General features: G+C 36.0%; 1 pseudogene; it reads left to right on the top strand.

Moving 5' to 3' along the window:
- Nucleotides 1-3,706: 3,706 nt before the first annotated feature.
- The window catches only part of LOC106976336 (transcription factor BTF3-like), a 153,517-nt pseudogene continuing 136,940 nt past the window's right edge, over nucleotides 3,707-20,283 (top strand).

Raw genomic sequence — 20,283 nt, forward strand, 5'->3', positions numbered from 1 at the left:
CTACAATATATGGTAAAAGGAAAAGCTGCCTTATTCTCTTCCTGATAGCTGTTGCGCTTTGGAGCTATCCACACCAGAAAGAAGAAAGCTGATAGAGCCCAAGACGCAGCCTGTACCCTTGCTCTCAAGTTGATTTGTCCAGTCAGGCAAATGCACGAGGAAGGTTTGACTTTGTTGTTCACACTAGTCCAGATGGTGCTGTCCAAAGCCAGAATTTCTGGGCCACCAGAGCAGCATGGAGAAGTTTTTAGTTCCTCCTGAATCAAATTCTGGCTCTTGAAGCAGGCAAGTCATGGAAGAGTGCCAAATGTTCCCGCCAAAACGTTACTGAATTTTCTTTCTTTCTTACATTTATCCAACTTTTTGCTTGAAATATTAGAGTTGTAAAATGTGAGTTAAGAAGTTTTTTTTCACTTTCAAGACTATGTCTGATGCTATGAATCATGACAGCATGCAAAATGGTTTTAAAATAAATGCTTCATTTACATTTTTCTTCAAGCTGTAGTTGATTTAGAAATAAATGCTGTGTTTAAAATGCAGAGTACAGCCTCTAAATAATTTTTTAAACTGATAAGATGATTACAATTTTACATGGCTTGCCAACTGGTACTGACTGGAACTTGTCACGGGAACAGGGTTTATAAGTGATCTTTCCACATGTTACAGGGATTTTGATTCACAACTTTCAGAACTGCCTTTACCTCTCTTCTAATCCTATGTACTTTGTCTTATGTATAGATGATCATCTCTACCTTATCACAAGCTCCTCTGAGAGCAGAGGCTGTGCCTTTGTCATGTTTGTATGCCTCTATCCTCCTTCCTTTCAATACAGAGTAGTACCTTGCAGAGTAAACACTCTAAAATGTTTACTAAAAGTAGAGTAAATTTTATTGTAGTCACTTTAAGGCAACTCAGTGTTTGTTTATTTTTTTTTTTCTTATCCCACATTACAGGCTAAGAGAATTAAGTGTTTTTCTATAGTGATGCCCTAAGAGTTTTCTCGGAAACAGGGTCATGTAGACTAGATAGAGAAAGGATAGAAAAAATGTTATTAAGTGTTTCAGTCTAGTTCCTACTGTTTATTAAGTTTATTGCCACATTTTCTTTTGGTTTTCCAACATCTTGAGAGTCTAAACTTATTAGAAAAGACACATTGTCCTGGCTGGGAAAATACATTATTGTTATTATTATTTAACCTGTCCAAATTAAAAATAATAATAACCAAATAGAGTAATTATAACAATATACTGTAATAAAAGTTATGTGAACAATATACTGTAATAAAAGTTATGTGAATATCTCATTATAGTGTAGTCACCCTTCTTATGATGATGTGAGATGATAAAATGCCTGTTATGAGATGAAGTGAGCTAAATGACATAGGCATTGTGATTTAGTGTTAGGTTACTAGTGACCTGGTAATATGATATGTCAGAAAGGGAATCCTCTGCTTCTGGACTGCAGTGGAGTGCAGGTAACTGACACTGCAGGATGCAAAACTATGGACAAGGGGGGACTACTATATGTCTTTTTTACTCACAATTTTGCTTATCATTGCCATTCAAGTGACTTCTCACTTCCTTTAAAGTTGGAGTTCAAACTCCTACACCTAGCTTCCAAGATCTTCTATATCTAGCCTTAAACAACTTTTTAAAAATACATCTCATGATTTCCTTTAAGAAACAAGTGAATCTATTCAATGTTCCTAAGTTATAATTTGTATTTCCCTTTGTCTGTACCTTTGTTTCTACTGTTTACTCTTAGGAATGCTATTCATTTTCCCTTATGCCAGTACAATTATTATTTGTTCCTTCAAGTTCAATTCCAGAGTTAAACACAATACTTGGCACAGTAATGATTTGTTGAATGAATGGGTGGACTCAAGTTATACCTCACCTAGAAGTTGTTCCTGCTTGTTTGAGCCTATAATGATCTTTTCCCTTTTAGGATTTATATTATACCAAACATCTCGGCAGATAGTTTGGCACTTAGCAAATTTTCCTCACATTGTTTAATTTGAATATGTCTTTCTAGAGTTTCGCTAATTCTAAACTCTTTTTGGACAAGTACTAACTACATCTTTTACATTTAGCATCTGTCACATAGCCCAACACAGTTTCCCACATAGCCAGCTTACAATATACATCTGTAGAGCAAAGGAAAAAATCAACAAAACTAAAAGGCAAACAACGGAATGGGAAAAGGTATTTGCAAATGACATATTGGACAAAGGGCTAGTATCCAAAACCTATAAAGAGCTCACAAAACTCCATACTCGAAAAACAAATAATCCAGTGAAGAAATGGGCAGAAAACATGAATAGACACTTCTCTAAAGAAGACATCCAGATGGCCAACAAGCCCATGAAAAGATGCTCAACATCGCTCCTCATCAGGGAAATATAAATCAAAACAACACTCAGATATCACCTCATGCCAGTCAGAGTGGCTAAAATGAACAAATCAGGAGACTATAGATGCTAGAGAGGATGTGGAGAAATGGGAACCCTCTTGCACTGTTGGTGGGAATGCAAACTGGTGCAGCCACTCTGGAAAACAATGTGGAGGTTCCTCAAAAAATTAAAAATAGACCTACCCTATGACCCAGGAGTAGCACTGCTAGGAATTTACCCAAGGGATACAGGAGTACTGATGCATAGGGGCACTTGTACCCCAATGTTTATAGCAGCACTCTCAACAATAGCCAAATTATGGAAAGAGCCTAAATGTCCATCAACTGATGAATGGACAAAGAAATTGTGGTTTATATACACATTGGAGTACTACATGGCAATGAGAAAGAATGAAATATGGCCCTTTGTAGCAACATGGATGGAACTGGAGAGTGTGATGCTAAGTGAAATAAGCCATACAGAGAAAGACAGATACCATATGGTTTCACTCTTATGTGGATCCTGAGAAACATAACAGAAACCCATGGGGGAGGGGAAGGAAAAAAAAAGAGGTTAGAGTGGGAGAGAGCCAAAGCATAAGAGACTCTTAAAAACTGAGAACAAACTGAGGGTTGATGGGGGCTGGGAGGGAGGGGAGGGTGGGTGATGGGTATTGAAGAGGGCATCTTTTGGGATGAGCACTGGGTGTTGTATGGAAACCAATTTGACAATAAATTTCATATATTAAATAAATAAATAAATAAAATAAATATAAAAATATACATCTGTAGATTATTCACAGTAACTCAGTAACTATTTGATGCCAAATCAAATATGAAAGTAGATAGTGATACTGACTGATGTTTTTTAGTCCTTTTGTCCCCTATGAATTGACTGACCCTTCTCTTTTATAGCCTCTATACTTTTAAAGTCAAAATGGATACTATTTAGCTTTTTTGGGGGGTAAAGCCTTGGATTTTTCCCATATTTTAAGTTAATTGTGTTCTGAGATAATATTATGTTAAATATCTTCAAATTATATATGATGAAATACAGAAGTTAAATCTACAACACTGGAAAAACCAACAACAATACTCATGGATGACAACATAGTTGGCCCTATATTTCAGCCACTCTTGCTGATTGAACAATATATTGATTTGATCATTTACAAATCAATTGCTGCAGTAATAAAAAACAAATAAGCCAACCCAGCAAGTCTCCATGTCATGCAGATTGTAACAGAGCATATTACTTCCATCTTTGTAATTATATAGCTGAATAAGGATGTTTTGTTTACATATTAGCCTAAAGATGGACAGCAACATTGCTGCTTATAATAACGAAGAAGATATAGGTTCAAGGTATCTATTTGATCTTTAAATTGGAACTGGATGCTATTAATTTCAATAAATACATATATTTTTTATTAAATTTATGAGCAACACTAAATCAGGAAGTATAATTCTTTATTAAGTGAGGAGCTAGTGAAGAGAGGGGAAGTTGGATAATATGTTTCAATCCTTTGGGGGCAGGTGATCCCCAATACTCGCTTACTGTTATATTTATAGATCCCTAAGAGACATTCTAGCTGATGCAAAGAATAAAGGTATAATGTGGCAAAGGATAGGGACACAAAGTCGCTCAACATATGGAATTCTAAAATTCTTTATTTATAATTTAAATTGATATGTACATGTGTGAATGTGTAAGTGTATGTATATGTGTGTTTGCATATTTGTAAGGAAAAGAGAGGAAGAAAAGGAAAAAGAGAAAAAAAGGTCTTATCTATAATGTATGTAGTTATAAGTAACAGAGGTACACTAAGACTAGTTTAAGTGAAAAAGGAATTTATTGTGAGAAACACAGTATCTCGAGGAAACCCAAGTAGAAAGGACAGTTTTGGCCTCATGGATAACTACCAAAACATAGCCTCCTTGCAGTTTCTGATTTTCTATGTTCTCCATTTACCCAAACAGCTGAGGCTTAGCCACATCCCTTCATTACAAGCCCAAAATACTAGGAGAAAAACCTGTTTGGCACACCTTGAGGTAAATGTTCACTCTCATTGATCAGCTATGGATTAGGGGAGGGTCCATAAGAAAAATCAGCCCAGCTTACATCAAATATTTCTACATGTCCAGTCATCTTGGACTCAGAGGTAGTTGTGGTATCAGGTACATGGTACACATATACCAGCTGGCACCCACCCTTATTGTGAGATTATAGGAAATGGAGTCATGGGATAGGCAGACAACTTAAAAAGTAAATATTATAGATAGAGATAGGGAATAGGAAATAAGCAGAAAAAGTGGAAATGTAATCATCTTAGTGTTATATGGTAATTTAGTTTCGATATATTTAATGCATAATTCAGGGCAACTGATAATTCTCATTGTATCATTATTTTTACTATTCAGCTTACATTATCTGATAAGAGTATTTAAAATTTTATATCTTGATGATTTATGTGTAAGTATAATTCAATGGCAGTTTATCGCACACAATCTAATTTTCATCCTAAATAAAACACCTAAATGAACATTTAAATGGGCCTTTTATATACTCATTAACACAATATGTAAAATCAAGATGGTGCATAGAATCCTCTAAGCAGTGTCCTACTTTGGTGAGGCAGAATTTATCAAGTAATGTCCGGTTTCCTTACCTTTTTAAAAGTATCCTTATCTATTAGCTGGAATTAAGATGTCGTATTTAATGGAGTAAATAATTTTGCATACAGTCCTATAGCATCTGTATTTTACCAACCTCATGTCTAAAAATGCTTATTTTTCTTTCAAACTCATTACAAGTGTATTTTTAATTAACTGAATTGCTGTGTCATCTTTTGTTTCTTTTAAGAATATCCACGGAGAGCTCACTATGAATTTTGACACTAGTCATTGAATTTTATGAGTTCGGTCAGTCCTGTGTTGTATTCAAACAATTTAGCCTCATATGGATAAGGTGACTGTAACATATGGGAACATAGGAGCTGTAAGGCTGGCAAAACTTAGGTTGGTAGTAGCTAATAGAAAAAAAATAATAAAAGATTCAGGGAAAAAGTTTTATATTATAAAATACATTCAAATGTAAATATGCATTGAAAAGTAACAGGTAAATGATATTTTTGAGGAACTGAAGGGGTTAAGGATGAATGCACTGATGGAATGTTTACACTGAAGCACTCTGCTTTATTGTAACCAGATTGGTGATGTGGAAAACGTACTGGGATGGAAATTAAGTGACCTGGATTCTGGCTCTGGGTGAGACAATTATGGGACATGTGAATTTGGACAAGTCACTTTTCTTTCCTGAGTCTCAGTTTCCTCAATGACAAAATTAAAAAGGAAGACAAAATGGTCTCTGTGGTACCCTTCAGCCATTTGATCCTATGATCTAAAATGATTTGTAGAATTGTAATTTTTGATTCTAGTAATGCATGCAATTTCATCCTGTCAGGGATTGGTATCAACAATTGATGTGATTCAATGACACCTATGCAGACTGTTTAGTTTGCATATCTTCTTTCTTTTCCCTGAAGTTGCATATCTTGTTGATTCTGCTTGGCTTCTCCTTGCTGATGGGAAAGGAATTTCATTTGTAGGAAGAAGCTGAGGTAGGCTGGGTGCCCTCTGATGAATGGGAAGCCATGGGAAGAGTAGCAGCCTAGAACATGTTCAGTTCCACCTCTTTTGGCACTGTCTCACTGTATAGTAATGGTTTTGAATCAGGGATGAGCATGATACAAGTTTGACAATTGTGCAGGAGAGAAATGCAAACTAAAAGCAATGAGGTTATCGGGAGGCATCCTTTTCACTCCATCTCATGCAACCTTCAATATCAGAGAAAAAAATTAAAAGTGTGAGGCAGTTTGTAATTTGGAGATTGAAGAATTCATTTTCTAATAGGAAAGCTAAATTATATATTAAAAAAGAAACTTTTATTAAAGCAGTTCCACCACAGTAACTCTGATTAAGAAGTAGAGCAATTTTCTTCATGTAAATTATGTTTTTAAATTACATTTAAATAACATAGTAATACTTTTATTCATGCTAGCCACCATTTAAAAGAAATAAGTAACTTCGTTAACTTCCTGCATTTTCACAAGGTGAAATTCCATCACAATCCTTGAGTAATTGAAACTGTGGTAACTTTTAAAGCCATCCAATTACAGGAATTCTGTGCAATTATTTTTCTAATAAAATTAGTTTTCACTTATACGTGTCTCATTTTCTGTCAATGAGGATGTTTTAAAAACCTTTTTTTAATGAATCTTTTTTCTGGATATTATTATACCTACAGAGGGATATTTATTGATACTATCATATAAATGTAGAGCCCATAAAACAAAGCATGATTATAAATTTTAGTATGTCTATTTATCTTTGTTTTTTTGGCAGTATCAGTAAACAATTGTGAATGTTCTTTCATTAACCTATTGATCATAGTACACCGAGTGGAAGTCTGGAATTTTACAAATAATTTAATGGAAATGTTATGCAGGCATATTCTACTTAGATAACAATGCATAATAAAGACAGGACTAACTAACCAGTACCTCTTAACATGTTGAGAATTATATCTTTCTCTGATTTGACAGAATAAAAATTGAGGCAATTTAGGCCAGTGTGATTGTTAGGCTTTGCCTTCTATTCACTGATTTTTTTTTTTAATATAAAAACCGGAAACAGGCTTTATTGCAAAATCCACATTGTTCATAATGTAAAAACAAATTCATTCCGCAATTGCTTTCAACTGTTCCTGAGACCAGAGAGAAAATTTTCTCTGGAGTCCTCATAGACAAGACCTCTGTGCAATGTACTGGAAACAAACACAATGTTAAGCAATCATACATTTTAGTATATTTGTTCTCACATGCAGTTCCCCAGCTGTGACCTTTGTTTTCTTTTTTTTTTCTTTTAAAAATTTTTTTGAATATTTTATTTTATTTTAATTTAATTTAATTTTTTATTTTTTAAAAATTTAAACCCAAATTAGCATTCAGACATCTTGCTTGTAAGTGTGTTCGCTAAATCCCTGGCTGTCGTTTCTTCATTCTCTTTCTTTAGGGGTGAATTCCCTCATTTTGTCATTTTAAAGGGAGGAAAGGGATTAATGAGGTAGAAAAATTGAAATTAAAAAAATTAAAGTTAAAAATTAAAAACGCACACACATACATGCACAGATACATAGATGATGCTAGATCCTTAGTGTGTTTTGGTGGGTGTTGAAAATGGTTTGACAGATTAGAGGAAAACAAAGAGGGGGAGAAAAAAAAGAAATCATTTGAGAATTTGAAAAAATGAATACGCTTAAGTAGACTAAAATGAGATGACGGGGGAAAATAGAATTTGAAAAAATATACACAAAAATTAAAAAATATAGTGGAAAAAATTAAAGAAAAATATTTTTAATAAAAATTAATAATAAATATGAATTTTTTCATTTTCTGTATTTAAGAAAAAAGAAATGAAAAAGAGAAAAATATTTTTAAAAAAAGAAAAAAAGAAAAAGAAATCATCTGAATATTTGAAAGAATGAATATACTGTAGTAGACTAAAATAAAATGATGGAAGTAAAATAGAATTTGAAAAAACTTACATAAAAGCAAAAAATATAGTAATAAAAATTAAATAAAAGTGTTTTTAATAGAAATTGAAAGGAAAAATCAAGTTTTTCTCTTTCTGCATTCAGGAAAAAAAAAGAAATGAAAAAGAGAAAAAAAGAAAAAGAACAAAAGGAAATTGAAAATTTGAAAAGGTGAATAAACTTAAGTAGACTAAAATAAAATGGTGGAAGTAAAGTAGAATTTGAAAAAATTTACACAACAGTAAAAAGTATAGTAATAAAAATTAAAGAAAGATATTTTAATAATGAAAATAAAAATGAATTTTTTTCTCTTTCTGTATTCAAGAAAAATAATTGTAAAAGAGAAAAAGAAAAAAGAAAAAAAAGAAAAAAACTGAATAGATGAACCTGCTAACAGATTGAAGTAGGACTTAAATTATTTTGTTTTCCGCTAGAAGTCAGTCTATGTGGCTCTTTATAGTCCATATATTAAGCCAACAGTGAGGCTTGTGTTCTTGAAGAGCAAATTTGGCGTAGTTGGGCGGGGCTAACTGTAACAGCTCCGCTCTCCACTAGATGTTGCTGCTGGCCTCCTGGGGTAGATTTTGTGGGGCTTATAGGTGCGTATGCACATGAGCAGGATCAGTAAAAATGGTGCCATCCAGCTACCCAGTCTGTTCTCCCAGATCAGCAATCGCGAACCTGTCCTCTGTCTTCAGCTCTCGTCCACTACCCACTTTTTCACTTCCATGACCAGGCCCCAGGCAGTACCTCTCTCCTGAGTTTTGTTTCAGATGCAGCTGTTTTCCCTGGCCCCTTACTTCCAAAGGACTGCCGCTTCAGAATCTCTGCCCCTCTGCAGGAGGGTCTCACCGAGCAATGGCCAAATGAACAATGGTGGAATATCGGCGGCACCCAGGAATGCCCACTGGACCCTGTTGTTGCCAGGGCCCCAAGACTGCGGCCAGGTGCCAGATTGCACCAGAAAAAGTTCATGAGACAGTGTAGCAGCAGTGTTTCAGGGATTATGGAAAATTACAACACATCTGGCACAAGGCTTCACCCTTAACGACATTGCCCCAGCATCAGCGAATGTGGCCACCTTCTGGGGTCTGCTGGGATCAGGTGGCTTCAACAGTCTCTAGCAAATGTCCTTCCAACAGTGGAACCACTTTTCCCTGTGTGGCCCAAGAACCTCCCAGACCCCACTCTGTTCCTCGAGATTCACCCTTCCCGCCAGGTATAGAGCTGCGGAGTTGCAGCCTTTGTGCTTCCCTTGTTTACAGTCATAATGGAATTTAAACCTTCTCCTTTCTCCTTTCTCCCTTTTTAGTTTAGTCGCTGCGGCTGTTTCCAATTTTCTACTTTCTCTCCAGCTGCTTTTGGGGAGGGTATTCTCCCGTATTCTCCCCCACCCAGTCTCCGTCCTCTCTCCACCCAGAAAAGCTGTTCCCTACCTTTTGCGGCTTCTTGCTCCCCAAATTCCCCTCTCTGCACCGCATACCTGCTGAATTCTGTGGTTCAGGTTGTGCAGATTATTGTGTTGATCCTCCATTTAGTTTTCTAGGTGTGTAGGATGGTTTAGTTGGTCTGACTGTATTTCATGGGTGTGAGACACACAAAAAGCTTCCATACTGTTCAGCCATCTTGGCTCCTCCATTTATTCTCAGTTGTTAAGAGTCTCTCATGGTGTTTTCTTCCTTCCTTCTCTGTAACTTTTTTCCCCTTCCCCTCCCCCATGGCCTTCTGTTAAGTTTCTCAGGATGCACATAAAAGTGAAAACATATGGTATCTGTCTTTCTCTGTATGACTTATTCACTTAGCATAACACTCTCCAGTGAGTAAACTGAGGCTTGCGAAAAGTATCCAACTTCCACATAGTCATACAAAGTGGCATTCCATGCTTTTGGAATTATTGTTACCTTGGTAACTACATTATTCTTCTAAAATGAAGTTTGTGTTCATTTTATATTATTACAGAAAGAATGCATTTTTAAGACAGAAGTATCTTAACATAGAAAGAAGAAAAAGGGAAAAGAAAAAAGAATAAATAGGAACCATAATAAAAACCATTTAATTTTTTAAATTTTTTAATGTTTATTTATTTTTGAGAGAGAGAGAGAGAGAGAATGGGGGAGGGGCAGAGAGAAAGGGAGACACAGAATCGGAAGCAGGCTCCAGGCTCTGAGCTGTCAGCACAGAGCATGATGTGAGGCTCGAACTCACGAACCATGAGATCATGACCCAGGCCAAAGTCAGGCACCTAACCGACTCAACCACCCAGGTGCCCCAACCATTTAAATTTTTTAATGTTTATTTTTGAGAGAGAGAGAGAGAGAGAGCAAGCATGAGTAGGGGAAGGGCAGAGAGAGAGAGGGAGACATAGAATTTGAAACAGGCTCCAGACTCTGAGATGTCAGCACAGAACCCAATGCAGAGCTCTAACTCTGAAAGGTCAGATAATGACCTGACTCGAATTTGGCCGCTTAACTGACTCAGCTACCCAGATGCCTCAATAAAAACCATTTAGAGACCATTACTAGTAATGTCTTGCTATATGTCTTGCAGGATTTTCCTATGTATGTATATATATATATATATATATATATATATATATATATATATTTAATGTTTATTTATTTTTGAAAGAGAGAGAGAGAGAGCATGAAAGCAGGAGAGGAACAGAGAGAGAGGGAGTGACAGAATTCGAAGCAGGCTCCAGGGTCTGAGCACAGAGCCCAGAGGGAGGCTGGAACACACAAACAATGAGATCATGACCTGAGTCGAAGTTGGATGCTTAACCGACTGAGCCACACAGGCGCCCCTTCCTATGTATATTTTTAAGGGATCATACTGTACTAATTCTATAATTATTTTTCTCAATTAAAAATCGTGATTATCGTTTTAGCCAATAAAAATAAGAAGGCAATTCAAGATGGTGGTATAGAAAGACTGAACTCACCTCCTTCCATGGACACACCAATGTACAACTACATAGAGAAAAATTCTTTCTTAAAAAGACCTGAAAAGTAGCTGAACAGCTCCTTCACACCAAAGGATAAAAAGGCCACATCAAGATGAGTAGCAGAGTAAGGGACGTGGTTTCACCAAAAACTCTACCTCTGGTGTGGTGACCCGTAAGCAGGAAGGATATCACAAATATGGAGTGTATCCCTGTAGAACAAGGAGTTTGATTCCTACATCAGGCATTCTAACCCTTGGGACCTGCACTGGAGAGAAGATACCCAAAACTGGCTTTGAAAACCAATGGAGCTTACATCCAGGAGACTTAAAGGGCTATAGGAAACAGAGACTCTGCTTTGAAAGAGCTCATGCACAGACTAATTCACCCCAGGACATGGAACAAAAGCAATGGGTTGAAAAGTGCTTGTATCATATGTGAAGGAGATTTGTTGACTAATCTTAAAGGATCTGCCAAAGGGGCAGAGTCCTGTTGGAACTGTCTCCAAGAATAGAGGTGCCAGTGGGCATCATTTTTTCATTCTCATTTTACCTTGTTTTATAGTTTAATTTTTAAATGTTTATTTATTTTTGAGAGAGTGATAGAGGATGAGCAGTGGAGAGGCAGAGAGAGGGGAGACACAGATACAGAATCCAAAGCAGGCTCCAGGCTCTGAGCTGTCAGCACAGAGCCTGATGCAGGCCTTGAACTCACCAACCGTGAGATCATGACTGAGCTGAAGTCGGCCACTTAACTGACTCAGCCACCCAGGCTCCCCAAATTCCACCTTGTTAACACTGGTGCTGATGGGTACCATTTTTTGTACCGTACCTCTACATTACTAGCACCACTTGCCCTTCCCCTGTGCTCCTCCATGATCTTCCTTTGCTAAAACCAGCAGGCAAGTGTGCTGTCAGCCTGGTGCTCTCCAATGATTCTGCCAAAGCCAGTTGGTACATACAGTTCAAACATGGAATGCTCCTTGAATGCCTGACTCTGGTTGCCAAGGGTACTAGTGTTTCTGGGACCCATGGAACTGAAGCAATCAAAGAGAATGTTCTTCGCAGTCTGCTACCCCTCAGGGCACTGCACAGACAGCAGATTGAAACACTCCCCCAGTCTTCCTGTGAGCACTTGATTAAGACTGGGAGAGATAACTGTTCAGCCTAATATATGGAAACAAACACAGACAATACAGAAAAATGAGGAAACAGAGGAATATGTCCCAAAGGAAAGAACAAGATAAACACTTCCCCAATACACACACAAAACTTAATGAAACAGAGATAAGAGTCCAAAGTAATGGTCATAAAGATGCTCACTGATCTCTGGGAGAATAATGGATGTACACAGAAAGAACTTCAACAAAGTGACAGAAAATATTTAAAAATACCAGACAGAAGTCATGAGCTGAATAATACAATAACTAAACTGAAAAAATACACTAGAGGGGTTCAGCAGCAGCCTAGCAAAGCAGGAGAAAGGATGAATGACCTGGAAGACAGTACAGTGGAATTCACACAGACAGAGCAACAAAAAGAAAAAAGAATTTTAAAAAGTAAACATAGCTTGAGGGACCTATTGGACAACACCAAGCATAACAATATTCACAGTATAAGGGTCCCACAAGGAGAGAAGAGAGACAGAAAACTTATATGAAGAAAAAAAGGCTGAAAACTTTCTTAACCTGGGGAAGGAAACAGGCATCCAAATACTGGAAGCACAGAGAGTTACAAATAAGATTAATACAAAGATATCCATACTAGGGTGCATTATAAATAAAGTCAAAAGTTAAAGAGAAAGAGAGAATTTTAAAGATACAAGTGGAAAACAAGGGAATCCCTATAAGACCATCAGCAGATTTTTAGCAAAAACTTTGCAAGCCCAAAGGGATTTATCAAAGTACTGGGGGAGACAAAAAACTTCCAACCAAGAGTACTCTATCTTTGTGTTTCTTACTATCTAGTAAGAATATCACTCATAATTGAAGGAGACAAAGAGTTTTCCAGACAACAAAAAACTAATAGAGTTCACCACCACTACTTGTCTTACAGGAAATGTTAAAGGGAATTTTTAAGTTGAAAATGAAAGGCCACTATTTACTAACAAGAAAACAAATAAAAGTAAAAATCTCACTGGTGAAGGTAAATATATAGTAAAGGTAGTAGGCTAGTCTCAAAATTAGCATAAATGTTAAAAGACAAAAGTAGTAAACATAACTATAACTATGACAATTTGTTAGGGAACACAGAAAGTAAAAACTGTAAAATGTGACATCAAAAACATAAAACATCTGAGAAGGAAGTAAAAATGGTACAATGTGTTCAAATTTAACTTTCTATCCACTTAAGTATATACATACCAGTCTGTATCTATCTATCTATCTATCTATCTATCTATCTATCTATATCTATCTCTAACTATATACATACAGTCTGTACCTACCTATCTATCTACCTATTTATTTATCTATAATATATCTATTGAGACAGACTGATACATATAAGCCTCATGGTAATCAGAAAGCAAGAGCCTATAGTAGATACACAAAAGAAAATGGAAATCTAAATGGAATGGAATCTAAATGCAGCCCCCAAAGAAAGGCATCAAAGCACAAGGGAAAAAAAGCAAGAGACTAAGAAAGGAACAGGGATGAACTACAAATAGACAGAGAACAATGAACAAAATGACAATAAGTACATACCTATCTATAATTATTTTAAATTTAAATGGACTAAATGCTCTAATAAAAAAACAAAGTTGCTGAAAAAAAAAAGACACATCTATATGCTGCTACAAGAGACTGATCTCAGATTTAAGGACACACAAAAACTGAAAATGAAGGGATGGAAAATGATTTGTCATCCAAATGAAAACACAAAAAAGCAAACTGAGGTAGCTATACTTATATCAGGGAAAACAGACTTTAATTTTTTTAATGTTTATTTTTGAGAGAGAAAGAGAGAGTGAGCAAACGAGCATGATTGGGGGAGGGGCAGAGAGAGAGAGGGAGACCCAGAATATAAAGGTGGCTCCAGTATCCAAGCTATCATCAAAGAGCTTGACGTGGGGCTTGAACTCATGAACCGTAAGATCATGACCTGAGCCAAAGTCGGACGCTTAACCTAATGAGCCACCCAGGCACCCCATGGGAAAATAGACTTTAAAACAAAGACTAATATAAAACACAGATGATGATAAACAGTCAATCCAGCAAGAAGATATAACATTTGCAAATATTTATGTACCCAATATAGAAACACATTTATCTCTACATATGTGTGTGTGTGTAGATATATATAAAGAAAATATTAACAGTCATAAAGGGGGAAATCAACGGCAATACAATAATAGTAAAGGACTTTTATATTCCACTTACATCAATAGTTAGATCATCCAGACAGAAAATCAGTAAGGAAATATTGGCCTTCAATGACACATTAGACCAGATCACTGAATAGATATATGCAGAAATTTCTATCCAAAACAAGCAGAATTAATATTCCCCTTAAGTTCACATGGAACATTCTCCAAAATAGATCATGTATTAGGCCACAAAACAAGTCTCAATAAATCTTAGAAAATTTAAATCATATCAGGCATTTTTGAAGAACACAATGTTATGAAACTGGAAATCAAACACAAAAATAAAACTGGAAAAGTCACAAGTAGGTGGAGATTAAACAACATGCTACTGAACAGCCAATCGGTTAACAAAGATATCAAAGGGAAAAAAAAGAAAAGAAATACCATGAGACAAAGGAAAATAAAGCTACAACATAGGAAAATCTTTGGACACAGCAAAAGACTTCCAAGAGGGAAATTTATAGTGATATAGGCCGGCCTCAAGAAACAAAATAAATACATACATACATACATACATACATACATACATACATAAAATAAAATAAAATAATCTACATGAAAGGGAACTAGAAAAAAAGGAAGAAACAAAGCCCCAAATTAGTAGAAGAAAATAAATAATAAATATCACAGTGGAAATAAATGAAAGAGAAACTAATAAGTTAATAGAAAAGATCAACAGGATGCAAGTGCAGGGAGCAGGGTAGGCAGTCCTGACATGGGCCAGGAAGGCCAGGGTGGCTGCTACAGTGGCCTGAAGAGTTCCACAAGGCATGAGACCATAGCATGTCCCTGGGCCAGGCAGAGCCACCCTTTCCATGGCTGGAAGGCCAGAAGCCATACATACACATTTACCCTCTGCATGCCTTTCCCCTCTGGCTTAGAGGCAGAGATCACCTGTGGGTTCCTGGTCCCTGACGCCCAACCCCACAGAGGGGCTGTTGAGAAGCATCTCACACTGAGCAGCAGCATCCTGGTGGTCCATTGGGGACTGAAGGTCCTCGTCTTCTCTGAGCTTCCATCATCAACTTTCTTGACCAGCTTTCCCTGCTGATGTGGGCCATGCAGCGCTTCAGGGCCCCTGTTTACCACTAAGCCTATGCTGACGAAAGGGGGCTAAGGTCTAACCTTGTGTCCCTGCCTAGGCTGTGTGTGCTTACTAGGGCAGTGATTCTTGGAGTAGCTGACACTTGAGGTTGGGATCCTGCCTAATCATCTGCCAGTACTGACCCTTGGGCACTCAGGGTCCCCTTGTTTTGCTTGCAGCTTAAATGTTTGCTACTACAGAAAATAAACCTGAGCTTTTCCAAAAAAAAAAAAAAATCAATGAAACTAAGACGTGGTTGTTTAAAAAGACAAAACTGATAAACCTTTAGCTAGATTCACTAAGAAAAAAAGAGACAGGGTTCAAGTACATAAAATGAGAAATAAAAGCAGGGAAATTACAACTGATACCAAAGAAATACAAAAGATCCTAAAAGACTACTATGAACAATTATACACAAATAAATGGACAGCCTAGAAGAAATACATAAATTTCTAGAAATACAATCTTCTAAGACTGAATCACGAAGAAATAGAAAATCTCAATAGACTGATTACCAACAAAAAGATTGAACCAGTAATCAAAAACTTCTTAACAAACAAAAGTCCAGGACCAGATGACTTTACTGAATTCTAACATTCAAAGATTTAATAGCTACATTTATCAAACTTTTCCAAAAATATTGAAGAGGAGGAAATGCTTCCAAACTCATTTTTTGTAGCTAACATTATCCTGATACTAAAAACAAACAAAAAATGGACACCACACAGACACACACACAAACACACACACAAATTTACAGACCAGTATCCCTCATGAACATAAATGAAAAATTCCTCAATACAATATTAGCAAACCAATTCAACAATACATTAAACATATCATACACCATGATTAAGTGGGATTTAGTCCAGGGATTCAAAGATTATTCAACACCTGCAAATCAATTAATGTGATATACATTTAACAAAAAGAAAAATAAAAATCATATAATCTCAATAGATGCAGAAAAATCATTTGACAAAATGCAACATCCATATATGATAAAAACACTCAACAAAGCATGGACGGAGTAAATGTGCCTCAATATAATAAATGCCATATATGTTAAGCCCACAGCTAATATCATATTCAATGGTGAAAAGCTGAAAGCTTTTTCTCTAAGATTAGGAACATGACAGGAATGCCCACTTTCACTACTTTCATTCAACATAGTATCAGAACTCCTAGCCATAACAGTAGGCAAGAAAAAGATGTAAAAATCATCCATATTGGAAAGGAAAAAGTAAAATGATCACTATTTGTGAAGAAAACGATTTTATATATAGAAAACTCTAAAGACTCCATCAAAAATTGTTAGAACTGATAAACAAATTTAATACTTGTAGAATAAAAAATCACTATACAAAAATTTATTACATTTTATACACAAACAACTATCAGAAAGAGAAATTAAGAAAACAATTCCATTTACAATTGCATCAAAGTAATAAAATACCTATGAATAAATTTAACCAAGGACACAAAAAAACTGTACAATGAAAACTACAAGACATTGATGAAAGAAACTGAAGACACAAATAAATGACAAGATATTTTGTGCTCATGGATTGGAGGAATTAATATTGTTAAAATGTCTATATTACCCAAAGCCATCTGCAAATGTAATGCAATCCCTGTGACAATTCCAGTGGTATTTTTTACAGAAATAGAACAAACAGTCCTAAAATTGGTATGGAAGCATGAATTATCCTGAATTGCCAAAGCATCTTGAGAAAAAGAAGAGCAAAGGTAGAGGCATCATGCTCCCCCATTTCAAACTGTATTATAAAGCTGTACTTATCAAAACAATATAGTATTGGTGCAAAAACAGGCATGTACAGCACTAGAACAGAATAGAGAACTCAGAAATAAACTCATGCACATGTGGTCAATTAGATTATGACAAAAGGGGCAGGAATATGGAATGAGGAAAGGATAGTCTCTTTTATGCATAGTGCTGGGAAAACTGGACATGTAAAATAACGAAATTGGACCATTATATTACATAATACACAAAAATTAACTCAAAATGGATTAAAAACTTGAATATAAGACCAGAAATCATAAAACTACTGGAAGAAAACACAGACAGTAAGCTCCTTGACATCACTCTTGGTGAATTTTTAAAAATCTGAGCACACAGGCAATGGCAACAAAGCAAAAATGAATAAATCAGACTACATCAGACAAAAAAGTTTCTGGACAACAAAGGAAACCATCAACAAAATAAAACTGCAACCTCCTGAATGGGAGAAGATATTTGCAAATCATATATCTAGTAAGTGGTTGATATCCAAAATATATAATGAACTCCTACAACACAATAACAGGAAAAAACAATCTGATTATAAAATGGGCAGAGGATCTGCATAGACATTACCAAGGAAGACATTCAGATGGTCAATAGGCACACAAAAAGATTCTCAATATCACTAATCATCAGGGAATTGCAAATCAAAATCACAATGAGATATTGCCTTATACCTGTTGGAATGGTGATTATCAAAAAGACAAGAAATAAGTGTTGGTGTGGATGCAGGGAAAAAGAACCCCTTATGCTCTGTTGGTAGAAATGTAAACTGTTGCTGAAACTATGGAAAACAGTATGGAGGTTGCTCAGAAAACTAAAAAAGGGACACCTGGGTGGCTCAGTCTGTTAAGCATTCAACTCTTGGTCTCAGCTCAGGTCATGACCTCATGTTAGTGAGTTTGAACTCTGCAATGGGCTGTGAACTGAGCTATATATATATATATATATATAATGTGGAATATACCCAGCCATAAAAAAAGAATGAAATCTTGCCATTTGTGACAACATTGATGGAGCTTGAAGTCATTATGTTAAGTGAAATAAGTCAGACAGAGAAAACCAGATACCATTTGATTTCATTTCTATGTGGAACCTAAAAAACAAAACAAATAAAAAAAAACACCAACAACAAAATTCATAGATACAGAGAACAGACTGGTGGTTGCCAGGGGTTTGGGACATGAGCAAAATTGGAGAAGGGGTAAAGAGATACAAATTTGTAGTCATACATACATAATTCATGGGGATGTAATGTACAGCATGGTGATTATAATCAATATTATATTGCATATTACATAAGTGTACATGGTGAGAGGGGAAACTAGACTTATTGTGGCAATAATTTCACAATGTATATGAATATGAAATCATTAAATTGTACACTTATAACTAATATAATGTTATATATAAATTATACTTCAATTGAAAAACATTAGCATAATAATTTAATGACTGCCTAATATTCTATTTTATGTATATACCATAATTTATTTAATTGATCCTTTTTTATATACTTTTAAGCTGTTTCCAATGTTTTGCTATAACAAATCATCTGGTGATAAACTTCATCATAACTGTTTTTGCCCACACCTTTGTTTATTTACTTGAGATAAATTCTTAAAGTGGAATTCCTAGGTCAAAAAGCATGCATATTTTGAAGTCTTTTAGATACATATATATTGTGTCTCTTAATTTGAGCCTAGGAATAAATCCTAATGGAGACATTTTTAAAAGAATAAATATTGCCATGTTGCTTCTTTTGTGATTATCATATCCTTGCCTGACTTGTTATTCCCCAGTCAGCTCTTCTTCCAGTCATTTGTAGTCTCAGCATTCATACTTTGCCAGTAATTTGGTAAAGACTGCCAAGAGGGCAAACCTAGAATCTAACTTATGTCTCTGTATGAATGATTACTGGTCACAGGTAGCCACAGAACCATGAGTAGGCAGATATATAATTATTGACATTTGGTATTTGAATGGATCTTCCTGAAATAGGAATTTCTGAGTCAAATAATTCAACTATTTAATATTGATTTATATCTTCTTTCTATTTCTTTTTTTAAGTTTATTGTGAGAGAAAGAGAAAGACAGAGTACATGCACACACATGCAAGCAGGGGAGGGGCAGAGAGAAATGGAGAGAGAATCCCTAGCAGGCTCCATGCTGTGAGCACAGAGCCCAACACAGGGCTCAATCCCACAACCGGTGAGATCATGACCTGAGCCAAAACTAAGAGTAAGACACTTACACTGAGACATTCAGGTGCCCCTCCATTTCTTTAGATTTATCGTTCTGATTATGATTCTTGCTTTCAGTCACCAGTCCCCAGTACATAAAAAAAAATTAGACTTGGGGTGCTTGGGTGGCTCAGTCTGTTAAGCACCTGACTTCAGCTCAGGTCATGATCTCATGGTTTGTGAGTTTGAGCCCTGTTTTGGGCTCTGTGCTGACAGTTCAGAGCCTGGATCCTGCTTCAGATTCTGTGTCTCCATCTCTCTCTGCCCCTCCTCTACTTGCGCTCCATCTCTCTCTCTCTCTCAAAAATAAACATTAAAAAATTATTTAAAAATAAAATAAAAATAAAAATAAAAACATTAGACTTATTTTTTCATATAATTTATTGTCAAATTGGTTTCCACACAACACCCAGTGCTCATCACAAGTGCCCTCCTCCCTGTCCATCACCCACTTTCCCCTCTCCCCCACCCCACATCTACCCTTAATTTGTTCTCAGTCCTTAAGAGTCTCTTATGGTTTGCCTCCTTTGCTCTCTGTAACTTTTTTCTCCCCCTTCCCCTCCCCCATGGTCTTCTGTTAAGTTTCTCCAGATCCACATATGAGTGAAAACATATGGTATCTTTCTCTGTATGACTTATTTCACTTAGCATAATACCCTCCAGTTCCATCCACATTGCTGCAAATAGCCAGATTTCATTCTTTCTCATTGTCAAGTAGTATTCCATTATATATATAAACCACATCTTTATCCATTCATCAGTTGTTGGACATTTAGGCTGTTTTCATAATTTGGCTATTGTTGAAAGTGCTGCTATAAACATTGGGGTACAAATGCCCCTATGCATCAGCACTCCTGT

This window comes from Acinonyx jubatus, chromosome X, assembly GCF_027475565.1.
Source record: "Acinonyx jubatus isolate Ajub_Pintada_27869175 chromosome X, VMU_Ajub_asm_v1.0, whole genome shotgun sequence".
Lineage (NCBI taxonomy): Eukaryota > Metazoa > Chordata > Mammalia > Carnivora > Felidae > Acinonyx > Acinonyx jubatus.